At 41.3% G+C, this 22579-nt stretch overlaps 1 protein-coding gene across 8 annotated transcripts in view; it reads right to left on the bottom strand.

Annotated features, from left to right (window-relative positions):
• The window catches only part of SEMA6A (semaphorin 6A), a 126223-nt gene that overhangs the window by 86289 nt on the left and 17355 nt on the right, over positions 1-22579 (bottom strand). The window contains exon 1 of one of the 8 annotated variants that reach the window (XM_054589925.1): positions 462-613. The exons of the other annotated variants lie outside the window; for them this stretch is intronic. The gene's annotated coding sequence lies outside the window, so the exon portion shown is untranslated. Of the gene's footprint in view, positions 1-461; positions 614-22579 lie in introns of those variants that run through there. 8 annotated transcript variants of the gene reach the window in all.

Here is a 22579-nt window from a genome sequence, read left to right as displayed (position 1 = left end):
AATTCACCAAGTTCTGTCTGCCTGTAAGGAACAGCATACTATCCTCGGCGTGAAAAAGTTCTCTAGAGCCCTGACTTGTGTGACTCGGTTGGCTGGCTACTGTTCTGCAAAGTGAAAGACAACCGGTTCAATTCCCAGTCAGGGCACTTGCCTGGGTTGTGGGTTTGGTCCCAGTCAGGGCATGTACAAGAGGCAACTGACTGATGTTTCTCTCCCTCTCTTTCTACCTCCCTTCCCCTCTCTTTAAAAAGAAAGAAATAAAACCTTTTTTAAAAAAAGTTCAGTTATCACTTAAGAAACACACTTTAGAAAGCAGAGCGGTGGAGCAGCAACCAGCACCAGTAAGTCTGCCTTCATCTCCCTCCACCCCCTGTTGCAATTAGATTAGTTCTTTGGTATTATTTTATGAGTGATTGGAATTTAATTTTAGTTAGGAAGTGCAGAGTCCATTGTTTACTTACAAACAAACAAAAGAATCTTCTCCCCAGCTCTAGGATTCCTGCTTGGCTGGTTTTAAATAGATGAGGCTGACCAGATATTTACCATCAGCTCGGTGAAGAAAGAGACATTGTCCTAGGGAGCCAGAGTCATGAGAACTCAGTCCGCGGTGATGTATTGCAAACTCGGAGCGGACTATGACCAATCAAAGTCTCACTGTACTTATCACGGAGGTGGGGCCAAAACAGGAAAAGAAAAGGTCCCAAAGTGCCAGCCCGTTGGGAAGAAATTGCTGCAATATAATTGTGAAACAAACGCTGGCAGGCAAATAGCAAAAAACCACCACAGACTGCAATATGCTTATCAGGGTTTGACCGAGAAAAAGGCCCCCAATCTTTCAGAGGACACTGGCAAAAATCCCAGGTCCTGCAATTCCTGAATAAGCTCCATGTGCAGTGTTTCCTTCAGGTATTGCATTGTCAGCCGCGAGAGGCTCTCAGCAGTCAGGAACAGCTGCACAATGCAAGCCGCCTCTGAATGTTCGAAACGCTTTTTATTCAGACCTCGTGTGCTTTTTTTTTTAAACCTGTGAAACTGGTGTTCTTTTGTGCTTTACAAAGGCAATACTTTTCTGGCTCCAAGTTTAAGACTCATAGGCTATTAGGAGAGGCAAGATGGACAATGTATTAGCATTTGTGAGGGGGAAAAAAAAGAATAGGCGGTCCTTAAAATCAAGTCTAAAATAAGAGCAGCCCAGTATCTGGAACACCTACCTCGCCAGAAGCAGGTCCAACAGCAGTCAGAAGGTAAGCATTTTGACTCCTGTGTTTTTGATGGAAACATTTTGGCAAGAATCTCACACACTCTCCACCCCCCCCCCCACACACACACTCACACACATACTCACGGAGATTTATTGATAGGAAACTGCAGCATTTATTCATAATAAACACATTTCTTAAAAAGGTGGTAATAGAAACCAGACTCACAGAGCTGGAACACCTAGTATACTTCAGTCTACAGAGTAGCAGCCTGTTCTTCTGGAGCGGTTAAGTGACTTGTCCAAAAACACAAGGCACTTCACAAATAAACAAGTTCTTAACACCCCTTTAGGAGGCTGTCCCGGTGCTTCCATACTGCTCTGCATGTGAAACAGTCTTGAGGGTCAATGGAGATCAGATCATGGGTGTTGCCATCAGTCCAGCTTGGGCTTGAACCCCTAGCACTCTTGTTTTCCAGTTTTGTGAGCAAGCAAAAAAGTCTTTCATTATTCAGAATCTCAACTGATTTAACTATCCAATAGGGATAATCGTAACACATGTCCTTGGGGTTGCTGCAGAGATTAAGTGAAAGTGTAGCAAGCACTAAATAAATGCTGGTTACTGTGACTGTTACTATTAGTAGTAGCAGTAGTGGCACTTTCACCTTCTCAGGAATTTTAATGTTATGGGGAAAAAAAAAACCCACAGGAAAAAAAGTAACAGAGGGAATATATTAAAAAAAATAACCACAAAGGTACATGAGTAAGCACATGGGGAATAAATGCAGGTAGGTCACACAAGTGAAACATTAGTTTTATCTGCTCTTAAAAACTTAGGCCAAGCCCTGGCTGGTGTGGCTCAGTCAACTGAGTGCTGGCCTGCAAACCAAAGGGTCGCTGGTTCGATCCCCAGTCAGGGCACGTGCCTGGGTCGCAGGCCAGTTCCCCAGTAGGGGCTGCACAAGAGGCAACCACACAGTGATGCTTTTCTCTCTCTTTTTCTCCTTCCCTCCCCGTCTATCTAAAAATAAATAAATAAAATCTTTAAAAAATATATTTAAAAAAAAAACTGAGGCCAAATGCTTTGTAGGAATAACAGTCTGCTGTCTTCACACATGAATAGTGCATTTCTTGTTCATCTACTTTGTGCTCAATGGTTTCAGTTTTTTTCCAATGTTAGCAATAGGCATTTATTGGTTCTTGAAAAACATTTTATTTTCCTAAAATGACTTAAAGATTTTATTTCTTTATTTTTAGAGAGAGGGGAAGGAAGGGAGAAAGAGAGAGAGAGAGAAACATCAATCGTATGAACCCCAACCTGGCACTGAACCTTAAACCCAGGCATGTGCCCTGAGTAGGAATCGAACTGGAGACCTTTTGCTTTGCAGAATGACACCCCACCAAGTGAGCCACACCAGACAGGCCTGTGCATTTTAATTTTTTCCCCCTAATGACTGGTGCATGTCTCAAAGTAAGTAATTGGGGTGACCAAAATGCAATGCCATTTACTGTCCTGAGATCAACCTCACACATGCGGAGCCACCCAGAGTTTTTATGGTGGGATAATGAGTTACTCTCAGTCCTTTGCATTCTGGGTGTTCCTCAGCTCTGACAGCACTATCATCTTCCATGAGGTCTCAGGAGAGTTCTGCTCAGAGGAACAGAATGTCAGCTAGTGTTGTTTGGTGAGTTTTTGATTTCAACAAGTTTATAATGTTTTTCTGGTCTGTTATCTTATTTAACCTGTTATATATGTTAGAATATACTACTTAATAGCTGCTTTTCATGTACTTATATTAATCTTGGAGTTGCCAGTATTTTATGGAAATCATTCATAACAACTAGGAAAGTAACACTTTAAATTATGTGTTCTGTGATCAAGCAAGTTTTTCTTCATTGTATAGTCAGAAGCCACAAAATGACGTTTTTGTCATTTTCAAGTGGTATGTCATGGCAAACTGGTGTGCCTCAAGAATTTTTAAAACATGCAATACCTGACTAGTTAGTCAGGAACACTGACCCCTTTCCCTTAGCTTGTCAAATAAAAAAATGACAAAAGCCAACACAATAGCCATCCTGTGTGCATGAATCAAAACTTTACGTATTTTTTGTCAGATTGGCAAAAAAATGTGTGTTTTTTTTTTTTTTTTGGTGTGCTACAGAATTTCAGGAATTAATTTATGTGTGCCACCAGATGAAAAAGGTGGAAAAGTGCTGGGATATGCCATCTAGGTTGTGTAAGTATACTTTATGATGTTTGCACAAGGATGAAATCACCTAACGACACATTTCTCAAACATATCCCCCTTGTTAAGCAGTGCATGACTATGTAAAAGGTGCAGATTTTACATCTACACCTTATCCTTCTGTACCATCACAAACCAATAACCCCACCTCTGGAAGTGAGAACAAATAGCATTTCTTCTTCAGCACAAGACAACTTTCTACAGTGGGGTTTTAGCTGTGAGGATCTGGGCAAGCTTTATGTGGTACTTCTGCTTCCTAAAGCTGGCGATGATACTGGGTTGCTTTTGTAGTTTTTGGGGTTTTTTTCCTGGAACACATGTCCCATATTCCTAATTCTAAGGCTGTTAAAGATCTGCAGACTATTGAGTATGCACATAATCTGACATGCTATGAAAAGCATCCTCTCCGTTTTGCAATCTGAGAACAAAACAAATCATTGATAGTCATTGCTTGTAAGAATTGTCTTGCCCCTGCAGCTGTGCTGGGTGTGCGGAGCTGCCATCCACACTCATAGGTTACACCCTAAAGAAACGGCTCCCAGTATTGTAACATGGTAGCTGTGTGCCTTTCATTGCAATGCATCTTAATAATTCTTCTAATGATGATGTGTGTGGCCTTTCTTTAATTTGTGCCTGATTAATTCCCCTTAAATCACACATAAACATAAAAATAACTGATGGATTTCCTTCCATACCTTGACTTTTTTTCACTACTAGAAATGTTAACACCATTTTCATGCTCAGATTAAATGATTTACAGGTCTTTGAAGTCTATATGTTTTGTTTTAGTTTATATTTTACTTCTGTCCTAGAATTTCTTAACCTCTTGATTTTTATATAAAATTTTAGTGATTTTAGTCAACGGTCACATCAGTTATTCTTTCCAATGTATCTTACTCAAGCTAGCACTAGATATAGAATGCATTGTATTGCTTTATCAGGTTAATTTTTAATGTGGTGAGTGTTCTTGAGGTTTTTCTGGTCTCATATTGTTCCGTTAAGTCTTCCTATCACAAGTTCCTTTCACCTTAATTCATTTCTTGTGCTAAACTGCATTTTTATAAAACTCATTTTCTTACACTGTAACTTTTTGGTTAGGTAAAAAATAGGTCTTTTTATAGGTTTAGTCTGATATTTTCTTCAGATCCGAGGTAGTATTCAAATACCCACTGTTTTCAGGGCATTGTAGTTATTAGAACACAAAGAAGTACATCATGTATTTTTTTTAATTGGGAAAAGTTCTCATGCTTTTGATTCACAACCATTCCAATACTACTTTTAAACCATTCGATTCACAACCATTCCAATACTACTACTTTTCGGAGTACAAAAATTATTACGGTAAAACTAGACCTTGTCGTCATTATAAACTCCGTAACTCAGGCCTTTTCTGCCTCTGCCTGTGTGCAGCCGCCACCATAGCAGAGGTTTCTGTCCCTGGATAAATTCCCGCTTCAGGTGTTTACGAATATCCCAATTTCAGGCTATAACTTGTATTTCAGGTCACTTCTACTGGCAGGGACTGGCTGCTTGTCATACTCTGAAATGAAGAAATGAACTTCCCGTCATTCCCACATGTCACGTTACTCTCCCGCTATCAGAACCATGGCTTGGCAAGATAAGGGGGTGGGGCGTGCAGCTGCACTGGAGTTTTGCCCCAAGATTCCCTGTTTGCTTGTAATCAGGCATCCTTCATATTTCATAGAGACTTGAGGTGGTGTGTATGCATGTGTTACATACCTAATTTCAAGAGCGAGAGAGCAAAAAAAGAAAACTTGGCCCAAACCGTTTTTTTACTTGTTTCTGCCTTGGCGGTTTGTTCTCATCACACTGGCATCAGTACCAGCAAACAACTTCTACTTCAGATCAGCATCTTTTGGCACTTAGATGACAGTGTATTTCTGCATGGCTGAATGCAGACAGGAAAAGGTATTGTGCAAATAGTATTTTCCATTAGCAACACTGAACTGATGTCAAAGCTCTCCATCCATCCATCCATCCATCCATCCATCCATCCATCCATCCATCCATCCCAAGACAGTGAGACTCACAATCATGATAATATTAATGATTATGTTCATGACAATGTAAATGATTTAGAGAGGAGATTGTTCTGCCCCGCTTGATACTAACTGGGGCAAAATAAAGGAGGCAGATCTGGATCATGTGTTCCTCAGACTGCAAATGCTTGATAACATTCATATGGATCATTAATGAGGGGTGGTGGGGGCGGAGGGAAAACACAAAAACAGTTGAATCACATGCTGGCCTGGCTACACAAGATGCTAATTAGTGATGATCACTGTGTCTGTATACTTTAAATATTCGAAATCAGAATTCAAATTAATTTCCATAGGTCTTTAATCTAAGTTTTTGTGTTTGTTTTCAGAAGTTCTATTATGTCTATTGTGTGTGGGGAGTAACAGGGAAGGCAGTCACCAAAATTATTATTATTTTTAAATGACAACTAGGATTCAAGGACATTTGAAAGTAATATTCTTAAAAGGCAACAACCCCAGACTAACATGACTAAATAAAGGGTTAATTACTGTGCATGTTCCTGTGCTGAGGCCACCCACACAAGTTCATCATGTCAGTACCAAGCTCATGTTATTGTCATTACAAGTTCAAATGCTAATTAATAGTTAGAGTGAACTTGGTAGCATCTTACACATGAATGGGTATCTAGGGCAGAAGAAAATCTTAAGTTCTTTAAGATGTTCCATTTATCCAGTTAAGAAGTCTCATGTGCAGAAAAGCACATCATATCTTGGTAAATGCACTGGTGGTTGGCCATTCCTGTTCTTCTCCATGTCTGTTGAGGATTCAGTCCCTGCTGCTAGGAAGATAGCCTGGAGAGCCGTCAAAAATCAAGTGTCTCTTTTTATTCCCTCTTCATTTGAGATGCAGGAATCGATGTGGGATTTTTAAGACTTTGCATAGGGAGTTTGGGATCATCAATTCTCATACCCTTTACATTTGTTATTTGCTAACCAAATCATGTAGGGGTCTAGGAACCATCCACTGAAGCTGCTTCCATAACTGACCAACATTCTGGTGTTTATATAAGTCAGAGATCTGGACACTCCTTGGGGAATTAAAGTATCTTCTAAAGGACACTCAGCATCTGCCCTTTCCTCTTCATTACTCTAGTGTGTTTCATTTCTTCCCAAGAGATCCCTCCCCAACCTTTTACATACAGGTATTTATTTATTTGTTTTTTATTGTCGGCACTATTACAGATGCCCCCCATTTTCCCTCCCTTTCCCCCCCTCCATAATCTCCTGCCCCCCACCCCTGCCTTCACCACATTGTTGTCTGTGTCCATGGGCTTTGCATATAGGCATGTATGTTCTTTGGCTAATCTCTTCCAGTCCCCATCCCTCTCCCTTCTGAGATTGGTAAGTCTGTTCCATGTGTCCATGCCTCTGGTTTTATTTTGTTTGTCAGTTTTATTTTGTTCATTGGATTCCACATATGAGTGGGGTCATATGGTATCTGTCTTTCTCTGAATCACCTATTTTGCTTAGCATAATAGTTTGAAGGTCCACCCATGCTGTTGCAAAGAGTAAGATTTCCTTCTTTTTTACAGCCATGTAGTATTCCATTGTGTAAACGTACCGTAGGCTTTTTTTATCCACTCACCTACTGATGGTCACTTGGGCTGTTTCTAGACCTTGGGGTGCTTATATCCTTTTGAATTAGTATCTCAGGTTTCTTCGGATAAATTCCCAAAAGTGGAATTACTGGATCATAAGGCGGTTCCATTTTTAATGTTTTTGAGGTAACTCCATACTGTTTTCCACAGTGGCTACACGAGGCTGCATTTCCACCAACAGTGCACTGGGGTTCCCTTTTCTCCACAAGCTCACCAGCACTTGTTGTTTGTCGATTTATTATTGATGATAGCCCTTCTGATAGGTATGAGGTGGTATCTCGTTGTGGTTTTAATTTTCATCTCTCTGATGGTTAGTGACATTGAACATTTTTTCCATGTCTATTGGCCATCTGTATGTCCTCTTTGGAGAAGTGTCTGTTGGCCTTCTGTATGTCTGCTTTGGATCCTTTGCCCATTTTTAATTGGATTGTTTGTCTATCTGTCTTCCTAGTATTGAGTTGTATAAATTCTTTATATATTTTGGAAATTAACTCCATATCTGATGTTTGCCAGTGATACAGATGTCATTTTGATAGTCTTTTTAAAGGACCCCAAGTGTCCCTTTATCTTTCATTAATATGGCTCAGGAAAAACGTTTGTTTTCTCCCCTCTCATTAACCTTAGGCTACAGGGAATTTAAAAAGCAAAATGGGTTCATAAACCCTACTGTATCAAAGCAAATATCACACTACTAGGATTCCAAAAGAATTTGAATTTCTTTGAAAATGAAGTTTGACCATTTGCAAATACTAGTAGATCAGGGCAAAAGCTGTAGGAGTTGTCTGTCGTATTTTAAACTGTGAATAAAGCTGTTTCCTGTGTCCTGCCTGGAGACGCAGAAGTGCCTGTGGGTGAGCGGGATAATGAGCAAAAAGGGGAGGGCAGCAGAGTCCCTTCTCTTCAGGGCCACTTTGTTCGCTCGCCAGGTTTTAACTTCCCCCGACCAGCGACCACTTCTCTGCTTCCGGAGGCTGCTGCTTCAGCACCACTTGAACCCTTTCCCTGATAGTTTTTGTCATTTTGGAGACAGCATCCTCTTCCATTTGTAACACTGAAATTCTGTGAATGTAGGTCTGTTTGAAAACTCACAAAGCAGAAACATATCATGAAGCGGAACAGTTTTCCCCCCTAAGTCTATAAAATACCAGCTTTTCTATTTCAAGATTATGTCAGTTTCATCTTTCAACTGTTATGGGGCGATGATTGGTTTTTGTGTTATGACTATAACTGAATTCCTTTAATTCATAGAGATAATGTCTTTCTATTTCATAATTACCTAAATTTTCCCTAATGTTGTTTTGAAAACTCACAAGACCCCTTGGTTCAGTAAAACCCCCTCCCACTTGCTTCCACCTATGTAGCAGCATGTGAACAAAATGACCAGTTCAGGAGAGGTTCTCTATCACCTGAAACGCCTCTACTCTTCTCTCATCTAAGGTAGTCTGCAAAATTGCACATGTCTAAATTTTTTGTTTTTCTCTTGGCCTGGTTTCTACTGAAAATACTCTTTTCTTCCTGAATAATTATCATTACTCTTGAAACATGACAGGAATGTAGAAATACCCATAATATAAAAAATTTATCCTTAACAGCTGGGCTTGTTACAGTTTTAAATAAGGCCAAGAATATAAGTTTCTAATTCAGAGTGGCCCAGACTAATCAACATGTGATAACTATTAGATCTTCTCTGAAGGTTTATAATATGACTCTCTTCCTGACCCTATCGGGCTGCTTAACCAAGATTAGGAACAGAAATACCACTCCCCATGGGCTGATACAAGTTTGTGCTGGAAGAACGCAAAGAAAAGTAAATGGAACAATATGATAAGACTAGTGTGTATTTCAATAATGTGCTCCGGCCTCAATGTTCTCTATCAGGTCCCCAATATGGTTCAATTTATGCCCAAACTAGCCCTTGTCACTCTTGTGGTAGACTCCATATTCATAGGTTCTGTCTTCTCCTTTAATTCCTCATTAAATTCTTTCATCTTTTGGGCAGCTCTTAAAATATATGCAGATCTTTGATTATATGGTAGTCAATGTTTTCTGCTGCATCTCTCATGAGGATTAAATGAACCTTGAGAGCAATAAGAAAAAACAATTCTCTTTGCTCCCTAATGTTTCCAAGAAATAACATGAGTACTGGAGAGGCTGGGAATAGACTAGTCTTTCTTTCAGCCACATATTCCGTGTCATTGCTGTTGAAGGCACTCCCTCCTCCTGCTGTCACCATGTGTGGCCCGTCCTCACCAGAGATGGCTTCTGGGGTTACTGAGAAATCACCTTCCCGGCTCAGGTACAACCTTATTGGCAGTTTCATGTATCCTTCTTAGAAGAGCCCTCCCATGACTCTCAGATTGGATTCTGCTTGCCAAAGTGGACTGAGATCATTATATCAGAATGTTACAAGGACAAAAACATTTGTAATTACTGTGATATCATTATTTCTAGTCAATGTTTATCTAGGTCGGTATTTATTGCTTTTAGACTTTGGCACCAAAAAGGTGAAGTGGCAGGGTTTATCTGCAGCCTTGCCCTCCGCTGTTACAGAACTATGTGAGCAGTTAATTCACACACGGCTTGGTTGTTCCGGAAAATGGCAGGCCAGAATGCGAAAGCAGAGATGGACCCACCTAGTCTCTCTCTGTAGGGGTGTGTGTGGGGAGGGGGTGGCATGCAGATGTGGCAGCAGTCTGCTCTGAACAGGACCATCTCTTCATGGCCCCAGCCGGTTCTGCCGCCCGTCAAACCTGCGGGGTCATGGCAGAAGTCCTCACTTGCCTTTTAGAACTGCGAACACAGTCCTGAGCTATCTCATGAGGCTGTTATGATGACTGTTTTTAAAGGACTGTAAAGCATTTTGAAAGCAGGAAGCTCTAATAAAATGGTGGCAAATCATTTCAGTAATGAGTACGTGCTAGAAACCAAGAGCAGTCTTGGTTTTGAAAGCTGACAATAGACATAATCCTAAAGGCCACTGAGATTAGTGTCACTCTTCTTATCACCCAGATAATTAGCTCCGTTTGCTCACGTAGCCTTGGGGCTGTTACGCATAAAAGGGGTTTCTCTGACATCACAGGTTACAAGTATGCCAGGGTCCAAGTTAACTCCCAGAGACACTCTGATTGCTACATGTCTTCAAAGATAAACTACCAAAAAATATCATCACATCCCTATAGTGTAGTTAACTAGCTTTCTAAAAGTAGTTTGTTGCCCCTTTTTCTAAGAAAACCCCATTTTTGTGCCCCACATGCCAGGTCTGCTCTCTTATCTCCTGTCTACGGTGTATACCAATCATTAATCACCTTGTTAAAATGCAGATTCACCGCTGGTTGGTCTGGCAGGGGGCTTGAGCATCTGCATTTCTGATAAGCTCTCCGGGGACGCTAATGCTGCCTGCTGCTAATGCTGCCTGCTGCGGTTGTTGGAGGACCACACTTCTAGGAGCAAGGCTTTAGATCACTTGTCAGCTGGGATAAGGCTATAATTAGGTAATTACTGGGAACTCTCCCCTGGAACCAGCCAACTTTCCAGATACCCTGGAAAGCCCCCGTACTCATTACACAGATCCTTATCTAAGCACCCCCTTTCCAGTTAACGTAACAGCACGAGGGGGAATACAGAGCTTTCAAAACTCAGGTCCTGAACACTATCCTGAGCCCACCCATTTTCCCGGATTCCATCTCCTCTAGCCATTCCCACCTCTTTTTATTACTCATTATCGCAAGTCTGAGCAAACACAAGCTTCAGCCTGATAAGCAATCAACTGACTTTTCCATAAATATAGATTCTCATGAAAAACAAAACGAAAAGAGAACATAATGGAGAGGTGTTATATATTCAATTTATTTTCGGTTCCAAACCTATTTTTTTCCTTAGGCTTGTTGCCTGATTTCCATTTAGTCATCCTGTTAGCTTTTTGCCTTTGCATCAGTTTTTCCTTCTATTCTATGAAAACTTTAAAAGGACTTAAAAAAAAAATCTATTAGCCTTAGGAAAAAAAATCTATCCTTTTTATTCTAGTGCCTTAAAGAAATGGTAGGTGATTTCTGGGCATGTGTACCTACTGTCCTAAAGAGGTATAGCAATGGAAAACCTCGTTTTAAATTTTATGGAAATATTTGCCTCGATCCTTTTCTTCCAGATCATCCTAGCCAAGCCAAGGCATGTGTGTGCTACACATTCTAAATATATCTACAGTACATTTATATTAGTTTATTTTCATTATTTAAACATATGAAATTAACTCCTAAAATGATAGCAAATTTAGGGTGTGTATGTTGTCAGAAGTTGGTGGTTTTATATATTGTTAAGGTGAAAAGAGCTTGTATTAAAAGTATTTATCAACTTCCAGTAAAGATGGCAGTGTAGGCAGACATGGCTTACCTTTTCTCACAACCATATCAAAATTACAACTAAAATATAGAACAGCCATCACTCAGAACCATCAGAAATTGAGCCGAATGAAAGTCCGATAACTACGGAATTAAAGAAACCACATCCATGCTACTGGTAGGAGGGGCGCAGATGCAGAACAGGCTGGTCCCTCACCCACGTGTGGTAGATAAAAATACGGGGGGGAATTTCTGGAGCCTGGAGTCCCAGCCCCACACCAGGTCCCCCAGACCAGGGTTCCAGTGCCAGGAAGGTAAATCCTCACAACTTCTGGCTGCAAAAACCAGCAGGAATTGAGTCAGTGAGGAAACTGCTGGAGCCCCAAGCAGTCCCTCTTAAAGAACCCACACATGGACTCACCTACTCAGACTCACTCCCTCTGAGCTCCAGCACCAAGGTGGCAGCTTGAAGGACACCAGTGGTATAAAGGGAGGAACTAAAATGTCAAGCATTGGGGTGAGCAGAAGCCATTGTCCCTTTTCTGAGCCCTCCCCGCTCAGAGCCACAGAGCCAGCAAGCTGGTGCCATATCTGAAATTCCATCAACCAACCACCACTTGATCCACCTTGGAGATCCCCAGAGACTCTGCCCCACCCAACATATGGACCCACCCAAGCTTCATTTCCAAATGAACGTCTGGTCTTGGCTCATGCTTCACAACTTCCTAAATCCTATCAAACAAGCAACAGCTGGCCTGAGTGAGCCCCAGGCCCAGCACTAGCAGCAGCCAGCCTAGATTCACACCTTGGCTTCACCTGGGAATCTCCAAGCCCAGCACTAGTAGCAGCCATCTCAGTTTGCTTTACAGCTGAGGCAAGGTGGCCCCAGGCAAAACACAGGTGGGGACTGACCTGGGTGGGCCCAGCACCACCCAGGAAATCCCAGGGCCAGCACACTCAGCGGACAGCTACAGATGACGTCAGAGCACCACCACCCTCCCCCTGCACAGCTGATCTTCCACGGAGGGCAGAAGCTGGTGGTCAGTAGTTGTAGCCAATCCTTGCAGCTGACTGGCTTGGGAAAATCCCTCCCATTGATCTGCCAACAGCTACCATGGCTCAACTACAAGAGGAAGGTGTACTCAGCCCACACAAGGGGTACATCTTGAGTACCCAGCTTCGGTGATGGGGGAGGCTGTGCTCAAGGAACTTAGTGAGGACGTCAACAGCATATAAAAGATCCAGTCAGGAATGAAGGATACACTAATTGAAACAAAGAACAATTTACAGGGAAACAATGGTGGAGTGGAAAAAGCTGAGAATCAGATCAATTTTTTGGAACAAAAGGAAGCAAAAAAAAAAAACACCACCACCCAAAAACCCCAAAAACCCCCACCCATTCCGAACAACAAGAAGAAAAAAGCCCCCCAAATGGGGACAGTATAAGCAGCCTCTGGGACAGCTTCAAGAGGTCCAACATCCTCATTATAGGGGTACCAGAAGGAGAAGAAAAAAGCAAGAAATTGGAAATCTACTTGAAATAATAATGATAGAAAACTACCCTAATTTGGTGAAGGAAACAGACATGCAAGTCCAGGAAGTGCAGAGTTTCAAACAAGATGGATGCAAAGAGGCTCATGCCAAGACACATCATAATTAAAATAAAGATATAGAGACTCTTAAAAGCAGCAAGAGAAAACAAGTTAGTTATCTAAGGGGAATTCCCATAAGACTGTGAGCTAATTTCTCAAAAGAAACTTTGTAGGCTAGAAGGGATGGCAAGAAATATTCAAAGTCATGAAGAGCAGGAACCTACAGCCCAGATTGCTCTACCCAGCAAAGATAGCATTTAGCATCAAAGGGCAGAAGAGCTTCCCAGGCAAGAAAGAGCTAAAGGAGTTCATTGTCACCAAGACATTATTATATGAAATGTTAAAGAGACTAATTTAAGAAAAAGAAGATCAAAACTATGAACAATAAAATTGCAAAAAAGACATATCAACAATTGGATCTAAAAGACAAACTAAGCAAACAGCAAGAACAGAGACAGAATCATGGATGTGGAGAGTATTTTGATGGTTGCCTAGGGGGTGGGGGGAGGGGGAGAATGGGTGAAGAGGTGAGGGGATTAAGAAGTACAAATAGGTAGTTACCGAACAGCCATGGGAATGTAAAGTACGGTAGAGGAATAGTCAGAGAACATATGCATGACCCATGGACATGAACAATGGTGAGGGGACTGCCTGAGGGAGTGGGGGGTGCTGGGTAGAGGGGGCAAAGGGGGGGAAATCAGGATGACTGTAATAGCATAATTAATAAAATATAATTGAAAAAATAAAAATATTTACCATTTTTCTCATTACTTAACTATTTGATTAATATCTCAAGTAATGTACTGATTAAGAAAAAAAAATCTGTCCTATCTATTAAGGAAGCTTCTACAACAGAAGCTTTTATTTCATAACAGTATTACTAAGCAGCAAGCATTAAGGCTAGCTAATAATGTCTTTGGATCTAAACCAGGAGAAAATCCAATGATGTAAACTGCTATACATCTGGTTCTTAATAAAAGAAGCCGAATGATCCCTTGAGTCAACACCCGTGAAATGTAAAGCATTCTGCAAATAAGGAGGGAACATGATCAGCACTATTAATTAAGGTATATTATATCCAGAACCTTGCAATATGTAAGCTACTCTTTGAGAGTGGCTAAAGTGCTTTTATGGGCTGCAAATTAATACTGTCTCCTAAAGTGCTGAACCTTATCCCTGGACATGCCTTTGTTTAGGGAGACTCTGGCTCCATAGCTATGATGGTTATTGTGTAAGACCATCTACCCTATCACTTACATTCACACCTGCAGACAGGGATGTGTGGCAGCCCTGAAACTTAATTGTCTCGTCTGGGTTTGATGTGTCCTGAATTGGTTGCAAAGCTCTGTGGGTATCAGCAGATCTGTGGGTATGGGGCACTATAGCAAGGACCAGTTATAATGCCTTCACTCTCCTTGACAGGTTTCTTTTTCCTTTCTTTTCCTCACTTGAGATTTGATTTACGGACCTTAACGCTTGCATCCAGGGAGGGCTGGCGCACTCCGGACGCTGTCCGTTTGGCTGCCATGTCCACGTCAGCTCACAGTGGTTCTCAGGGTGCAGTGTGTGTTTCAGTGAGAATCAGATTTCTTGTTACACTAGAGCAGAAAACTTGCTTTGGGATGAAAGGAGGAAAGTTTCAAGCTCTTGCCATGGAGGACAGAAACTGCGTGTTTTTTTATAGACAACTTTAAAAATGGTTCTGGAGGATCTCATGGGTTATTAATACATCTCTGGGGTTTTGATGGTAAAGAATTATAAAACAGGCCTCCCAGTATTTGCATTACATTCAAAGCTCTTTTCAATTTATAGTCTATAAATATAATGGGTATACCATGCAAAAGCTATTGTTGTGCTTAAATAATACATTTTTCATTGATACAACTTGTTCAGCTGGAGTGTTTTAAGATGTTTCCAAAAATCTCCTTTTCGATGGAAAACTGAGACCAAGTAATAAAGAGATCTTGCCCACAGATTATACCAACACAAGAGAGAAGAAGACAACTTTATTCTCTTGGCCTGTATGGCTTAAAACAGTACTGCTCTGCACAATTCCATTTTGTAAACCATAATGGATAACCAAAAGGGTTTTGTCATTATCCCAAAACGTTTGAAACTCTATTCTTACGTGAATGCTGCCTTGGAAACTAAGGGAATAATGGAAGAGATCTGACCTTCTCTGCCTGCAATTTTTACTTTTAGAAAGAATGTGCAATAACTAGAGCATGATCTTATAGACACAGTATCCAGACCACTAATGTAAAGGTTCTTGGTGCTAGTTAATGGGAAGACCAAGTAAACACTTTTCAGTTAGGCTATCGATGAATCAACTAAAAATCAAAATCAAAGTCATTATAAACAAACAACAAAATAGACCTGATAAATCATCTTGTAGGTGTTCCTAAAAATTAGGGTGGAAAAAAAAATCACGTACAAAATTCCCTTAATATAGCCAAGAACCTACTAAGAGGCCGCTTTATGCACCTCTGCCATTTGAAGACTGAATCAAAAAATAAACACTTCCCTTGCAGCCTGAGAGGTTAGCCTTAATAATGGGATAAATTCTGTTTTGTACCATCCCATAGCATGTGGAGATCTCAGATACTAGAACACACAATTCAGGCTAAAGCCCAAAGAGAGATAAGAAGCAGAAGGATTGGGATGATTGTGTTTATCTTCTGGAGAAGACTAGAGTACCACGAGACCCTCAGGACATTTAGAAGGAGAGGAAAAGGACTGGAGAAGGCGGGGAGGGCAGAGGGGGTGGGAGGCTACGGTTGTAGCCCTCCTGGCTCATCGCTGCCTCTCCTCTGGTGAGAGCTGGTGGGGGCTGGTCAGCGACGCTCATTTTCTTTTCACCTCTGCCAACACTGACCGGAGAAACAGAATGTAGGAGAAACAGAATGTAAACAGAGATGGGAACTGAAGACATGCAAAAAAAGGAAAAGATTTTATTTATTATATTATTTATAATAAGTGAGAAACCACACTCTCCTCTTCGAATGAGGCCTAAAGACCCAATTATAGCTAACAATGTGTTGTGTGAGTACTTTTCTAGAAGTAACAGGAATGCAGTATACCATCAATTCAGAATTCCTAAGAGACTTTCCCCCCACATCATTAAACTACACATTTCCAAACTTTGAATAGCATACAAACAGTAATCAGAATGCTCAACGAATATTTGTGCGCTTTCACAAACACCTCTCTGCCAAAGGCCAGTGGTAGTTTTGGGGCTGGGGACAGCACATATGCAATTGGCTGTGGTTGGTTCCATTGCTCACGGACCTCCTAAGATTATGATTAAGTCAGCGATGAATACTAACCTTGAACAAATAGAAAATAAGGAACTGCATACCTTCAGGGTTTGAATGAAAAGGGGTTGGTGGGTAGAGTTTATTTTTCAGAGGCATTTTAAGCAATTGTTATTTTAAAATATGTGTTATAAATATCCCTCAATTTTTTCAGGTCATTCAGTTCTATTATATTTTATTTTATGACTACTTCTAAGCCTCCTTGGTTGTATTTTAAAAGCAAAATAAACATATCTACTGGAGGTCACAAATTTCACGCTGTCAGCAATGTCTGGATTATTTTAAGAAAGGAGAGATTACTAAGGGAATGATCCCCTCCGAAGTTATCTGACACCATCACTCCACCTTTCAGTTCTTGAACTTGAAACCTGGTCTGTGAAATAATACTCTAAATGTGCTAATGTTAACAGTATCTAATGATACAGAGAACCCCATGTCAGGCTCCGTGGGCTTGAAACCTTGCCTTTACCTGGCTTTACTGAATCACAGCAAAAGCAAAGGCGATATGGAAGGAGAGATTTTCTCCAATGACCAGCTTCCCAAGGCCCTTTTAGCACGTGCCTGGCAGACACCTATGTGCCTGTGGTCTGAAGACCTCCCACAGCACCCTGGTTCTTTACATCTCATAGTAAGAATAGCGCCTTCTGTTCACCTGGGGCTTTACGATGCATAAAATGACATCATTTGGTTTCTGCACCAAAACCTTGGGAACAGAGCTTGGCTCTCTAATCATCTTACATATGAAGAATGTTATTCTCAGATCAATTAATTAAAACAGAGGCGCCCGAAATTCACTGGCCATGGCAATTACCCGAAGGACATTTGATTCCCATAGATTCCCAGGCTTCAACCCGAAAGATTCTGATCGGGTAGGTCTTTGGCAACCCATTTTCTCAAACAGCTTCATACCTACAATTCTCACCCTTTCAGGATGGGAATCCAACATTGTAAAAGAGGTTTTGGGTTAGCTCTATTTCTAAATATTAGCATCCATTAACACATTCAGCAGGCAACACTGAATGCAAAGATGATTAAGACATAATCTATGTTCTTGCAGACCCAAAGGTCAGTGGCTTTATGGAATTCGTAAAGCATCATGTAGATGAGATACAGGCCATTGCCAGAGAGAACATGGATAGAAAAATCTGAAGGAGTAAGGTGGAGGATGGGTGATAGACCAGGGGCTTTGGGTGCAGAGGAGGGGTCAGAAGGGATCGGGTAGGCAACAAAAGCCAAATGTGCCCATGTTACAAATTCAAGTGTAGAATCAATTCTGCATGATACTCTCTATACACGCACGAACACTTTGCAACTTATGCCTCATCAGTACCCTTATGTGAACAAATAAATTGGGGGATAAGAGTAAAAATAGGAAATACGTATCTAGTGTTTTCTCTGTAACAGGTCTTTAAGGCAACTAACACCTATTGACTCATTTAATCCTCTCAGCAACTCTGTGAAGCAGACGCTACAACTATTCCATTTTACAGAGAAGGAAACTGAGGTACAGGAGGTTAAGCAGTTGGCCTGAGGTCACACAGCTAGTGGGTGGTGAACTTTGGTTTTGAACCCAGGCTACGGCCTCTCTGCAGCGTGCACAATAGTTTTGTTTCCCTCCCACCCACCTGCAAGTTTTGACCTGAGTACTGGATTCAGATAGACGGGGTATCTCAGAGGATGTAATCTCAACAAGTTTGCTCTGTCAGGTTCTTGTTTGCAATTAAACATGCTACAACAACAACATCAATAATCCCACTAAGGAATTACAATGCCAGGACTGACAACTTAAAGTATCAGGGGCAATCAACTTTCTGACAGCTAGGGTAGGGCTTTAAAAATACCTGCCTGATGTGCGCCCAAGGACTCTCCTGAGGGTCTGTCGCAGGATCTTGCCTACAGATCCTGACTCAGTTATCCACAGTAACCTGAAGAAACGGTGAGAACAGAAAATGCAGGCCTGCCAACCACTACCCACAAATGTCACTGGCACCAGTCAAAGAATAACTAATTAACCCTGAGAGCACTGCAGGGCGAGCCGGGGCCTTTGTTCCTAGTCTTTAAAATTTCCCAGAAAGTGTAAAACGACTGTGTCCATGGCCTAAGGCTTCTTCTGATGTTCACATTTCTTTTTTAAAAAGGATCTTGTAGCTAACCGTCCTTTTCGGCCTGTTTTAATTTGCCAAGATAAAAATTACAAAGCACACTATTTGGGCAAAATGATAAGAACACATAACTTTTTACCCTGACTATCTTTTCATTAAAGAGGAGACTGTTTCTTCTCCTTTTTTTCCTAAACCAGGGCAAAAGATAGGTGTTCGTGGCAGATTGTGAGAATGGAAGAGTGCATATAAAACAGCTTTGAAAAGCCCTCCACTAATTACTTGGTCACCTTCTGGGTCAATTAATGATTTGGTACTAAATGAAATCCTCCCAGTTTGGCCCCATTAGGAGGATGCTCTTCCCCGTCTCTCAGTACAGCTGCTGGAAGCCTCTGAATAAGCTCGGTGAGCACCAGAGGAGCGGGAAGGTGAGCCAGCCTGCTTCCTAGGTGCAGCATTAGGCCGCTTCCTCTCTGCTGGGAGGAGAGCTCCCCGCTGTGAGCCAGGGCCTGAACCTGTGAGTGCAGATCAGGTTCTTTCTCAAAACCTTAACCGTAGGCGACAATCACTCACACGCAAACTTACAGGAAGTGTTATTAATGGGGCAATTTTACAAAAATCTAATAGAAAATTATTTCATAAGTGGTGCCGCATCTTGCCAGATGCAACGAAAATGAAAATATTTTTAGTCAGCCATTGCCAAAATATACTAGAAAGTTTTTTTAAAAATAAGGTTTTGTGTAGATTGGATGTAGAAATAAACGAACAATGATGGAGATCCTGTCTCCAGAGGAAAGCATTTCCCTGCACCGACAAGGGTCCAGCAGGAGTTGGCTGTGCTCTGGAAGACATTCATTCATTCCCGAGAATCCTGTGAATTGTCAAAGAACACTTCTCCATTTGGAAAATGGGGACAATATTACTGATTTGCAAAATGCCTTGAAAACTAGAGTTTGAAAAATTAAGTACACATTGTACATTCAAATAATATACGGGGTGGGGCAAAAGTAAGTTTACAGTTGCATGTGAAACAGTTTATTCTTGTATCCTTATTAATTATTGCATCATTTTCCATATGAACAACTGTAAACCTCCTTTTGCCCCACCTTGTATATATAACTTTGCACCAAACCTAATTTTGTGACTATGTTGGGAAACGTCTATTAATATGTTCACTTTAAACACCGTCACCCTGTTTACCGTTAAGTGCTTGAAAAATCCATCAAGTATAATTTTAGCTGAAGACCACTTCTGAACTTGAAGTTCAGTCCCTCGAAGGGATTAATCTTAAACACGCCATCGCGTTGACTGCTTCAGCTGATCCTGCTTGGTGTCATTAACATCCATTTAATATGGCAGCTGATGCCTTGTGGTCCCTTGCAAATGGGGAGAGCGGAGCCTTGGAGTGAAGTGAATTATAATTGCCTGCTGCAGGACTGTGTGGCGCTGCCGGTGACAGCAGCAAACAGGGAAAATGGGAAAGCTTTAGAGAAGGTCTGTTGTACTGATGAAGTGGAATTCCTAGAACACACTGTGCTATAAAATGAGATTTGGCTCCACAGTGCTGGGAGCAAACAATGGACTCAATAGTACCCAGGATTGGCTGCTGGGCATAGACTAGCTCTTTTAGCTGGAGCTGCCTTTCATTCATGGGAGCAGGAGCCACACTAGAGAGATGGGAAGGAGGGGGTGTATTACTGGTCCAGAGAAATCCTGAGAGTAAGATCTGAAGGGAGAAAAAAAACAAGAGACTTTCAGCCAGGATGAATACCACCATTAAGATATTTTCTCACATTCAACATGAGACAGTTTCAACCAAATCTGTAACTTTTTTAGATAAATAACTCTAGAAATGCCTAGCAAAATGTCTAGTTTCTTTACCTGGGTAGTATAATAGAGATCTTTTTGTCTTTGTTGTTGTTTTGTTTTTTAGGAGGATGTGGGTGGAGTGGGTGTTTTCCTTAGGTCTTTATCTCATGGATAGAGTGGGGAGAAGGAGGCTTTGATGAGTGGGGCGGGGCTGGGGCTGCAGAGGCACTAGGGAGGGTCACAGGCTGTGCCCAACTCTATTTGTGATTTGAGTCCCTGGAAAACAAGCAACGAACAGTAGTAACATCAGTAAAAATGTACTAAATCACCTATTATAAAACTCTGTTCTGCTTAGAAAACCATCATTAGTCAGTCTCTAGATAGGTAACAGATTCTGTTAGTAAGAGGCCAGAAGTTAAGAGTCCATTCCCTACTTGTGAAATTGAGAGAGGGAATTCCTACTTAAAAAGTGCCCCAGGCATTAAAAACACAATTTAACTGTTGAAATCAAAGACACTTAACCGTAGCCTTTACAAGTAGGAGCAAGTTCACCTAATCGTGAATGGGGGGTATTGTCAAACCAGTTTGCCCATGAAACTCACTTTAACAAACTATTTGAGCAAAATTATCCTGCAGTTATTACTGATCAACTACAACTAAACGAAGCACACACATTCTGTCTGAGGGGTCACATGAAGGTAATATGTAATAATTTTTATGATGTATTTGTTCAAAAACTGCATAGAAACCAAATTTGTGGAGAAAACTCTGCACTTTAAGACTTGTGTTGGTGGGAGGTCAACCCCTGATTTGCCTACCTCCTGGAAAGGTTTCAGTTGTTAAGCACAAGCATAGATACACACAAAACAAACACTGAATATCCCTTTGGAGGACTTATGTCTGGGAGCCCATGAACCAAAAGTCCCTGAATCTGGAGAAAGCTCAGTTTCCCAACAAGGCCTCCTCCCTAAGGTGGAGAGGCAGGCTTGGGCCTTGAGATGGTACAGCGGATCCGGCCAACTCCCGCCTTATTTGTTCACATCATTAGGAGGGTGCCAGTCAGCCCCTATTTTGGTGAAGGTTTTTGTATTGTGAACATCTGTCCACTAGCATCTGGCCAGGGACCAAGTCCATTTCACAGGAAACACCAAACAGCTGTCAGATGGTCCTGAGTTTGGGTGAATAACTAAATGCATACAATGCTCCCTACTACTGAGGAGGAGGGGCCGTACCTCCTAGTATCCATCCCCAGAGGATGTCTCCAAGTTCTTGCTAGTTAGCACCATTTCCTAACTATCGACGAGCATCTTAGTTATTGCTGTGAATTAGGCTTTGCCCATTGGAGTAAATATCTGGGATGGATAGAGCCAAAAATGATTTGTGTTTGCCTGAGAGCTGATGATCAGTTTGGCCCTTGTTTTTTTTTCCTTTAGTCACCTAATTTCTTTTCTGTCTTCTCATTAGACCTCAGAGAAGCAGGGGTGAAGGCAAGGTCAGAATAGAGATTTACATTCAGCTCTTAAGTTTTATGCAAAACAAGTGTTTAAAGCCAATGAATCAATTGGACATTTTTGGTTTATTGGTATAAATGGTTAACTCCACCTATAGCTTAAAGTTTTGTTGTATAAAGTAAATTTTATACATTGGTTTTGAGTCAGATATTAACAGAGATGTTGTTGGGCCCTCTTTGTTAGTGAAAATTCCTAAATATTGTGATTCCAAACATAACATTAACTACAATCTAAACACTGTAAACAGGCAAGTGAGAAAACACTTGGTGTTCCTTCGGAGTTCCACATCCTCCATTCCCAGAGCACAGGAAGCCTGCAGTTCCGGGCATGCGGCGTAAGCCTGACAAACACAGGCTCCTCCCTGACCGCCAGACCCCAAAAGGCAAATTAAAAGTGGAGCAAAAGCTACTCACTTACCTCACCTGACACCTTATTTAATATTTTGGAAATATCTGATAGTCTCTAGAAGAGCTCAGTTCACATAGTATGTGTGCACTAAATGTTTCCTAAATAAAATGAAATAATGCACGATTGGTCAATCAGGTATTTTAAATCATGCCCTGACCCATGAAAGACCATGGCGAAAGAGAAACAGAAGCAGGCAGAAAAGACTCATCTGGACAACATTCATCTTGTCATCTTCTGGTCTTTTCAGTTTTAACCTACGTGCCAAGAACTGTACAGCTGGTGAGATAGAACACTAAATTTAGCCAATTCTGTTAGGAACACTTGGTGCAAAATTGCAATAACTGATTTTTATTGAGTGTTTACTATGTAGCAGCCAGCACTCTGGTACATATGGTCTCATATAGTCATAA

The sequence above is a fragment of the Pteronotus mesoamericanus genome, unplaced genomic scaffold (assembly GCF_021234165.1).
Source record: "Pteronotus mesoamericanus isolate MK-2021 breed Mesoamerican mustached bat unplaced genomic scaffold, CSHL_Meso_final scaffold_167, whole genome shotgun sequence".
NCBI classification, from domain to species: Eukaryota; Metazoa; Chordata; class Mammalia; order Chiroptera; family Mormoopidae; genus Pteronotus; species Pteronotus mesoamericanus.
Note: the sequence above shows the minus strand (reverse complement) of the source record. Positions and strands in the feature narration are given on the sequence as shown.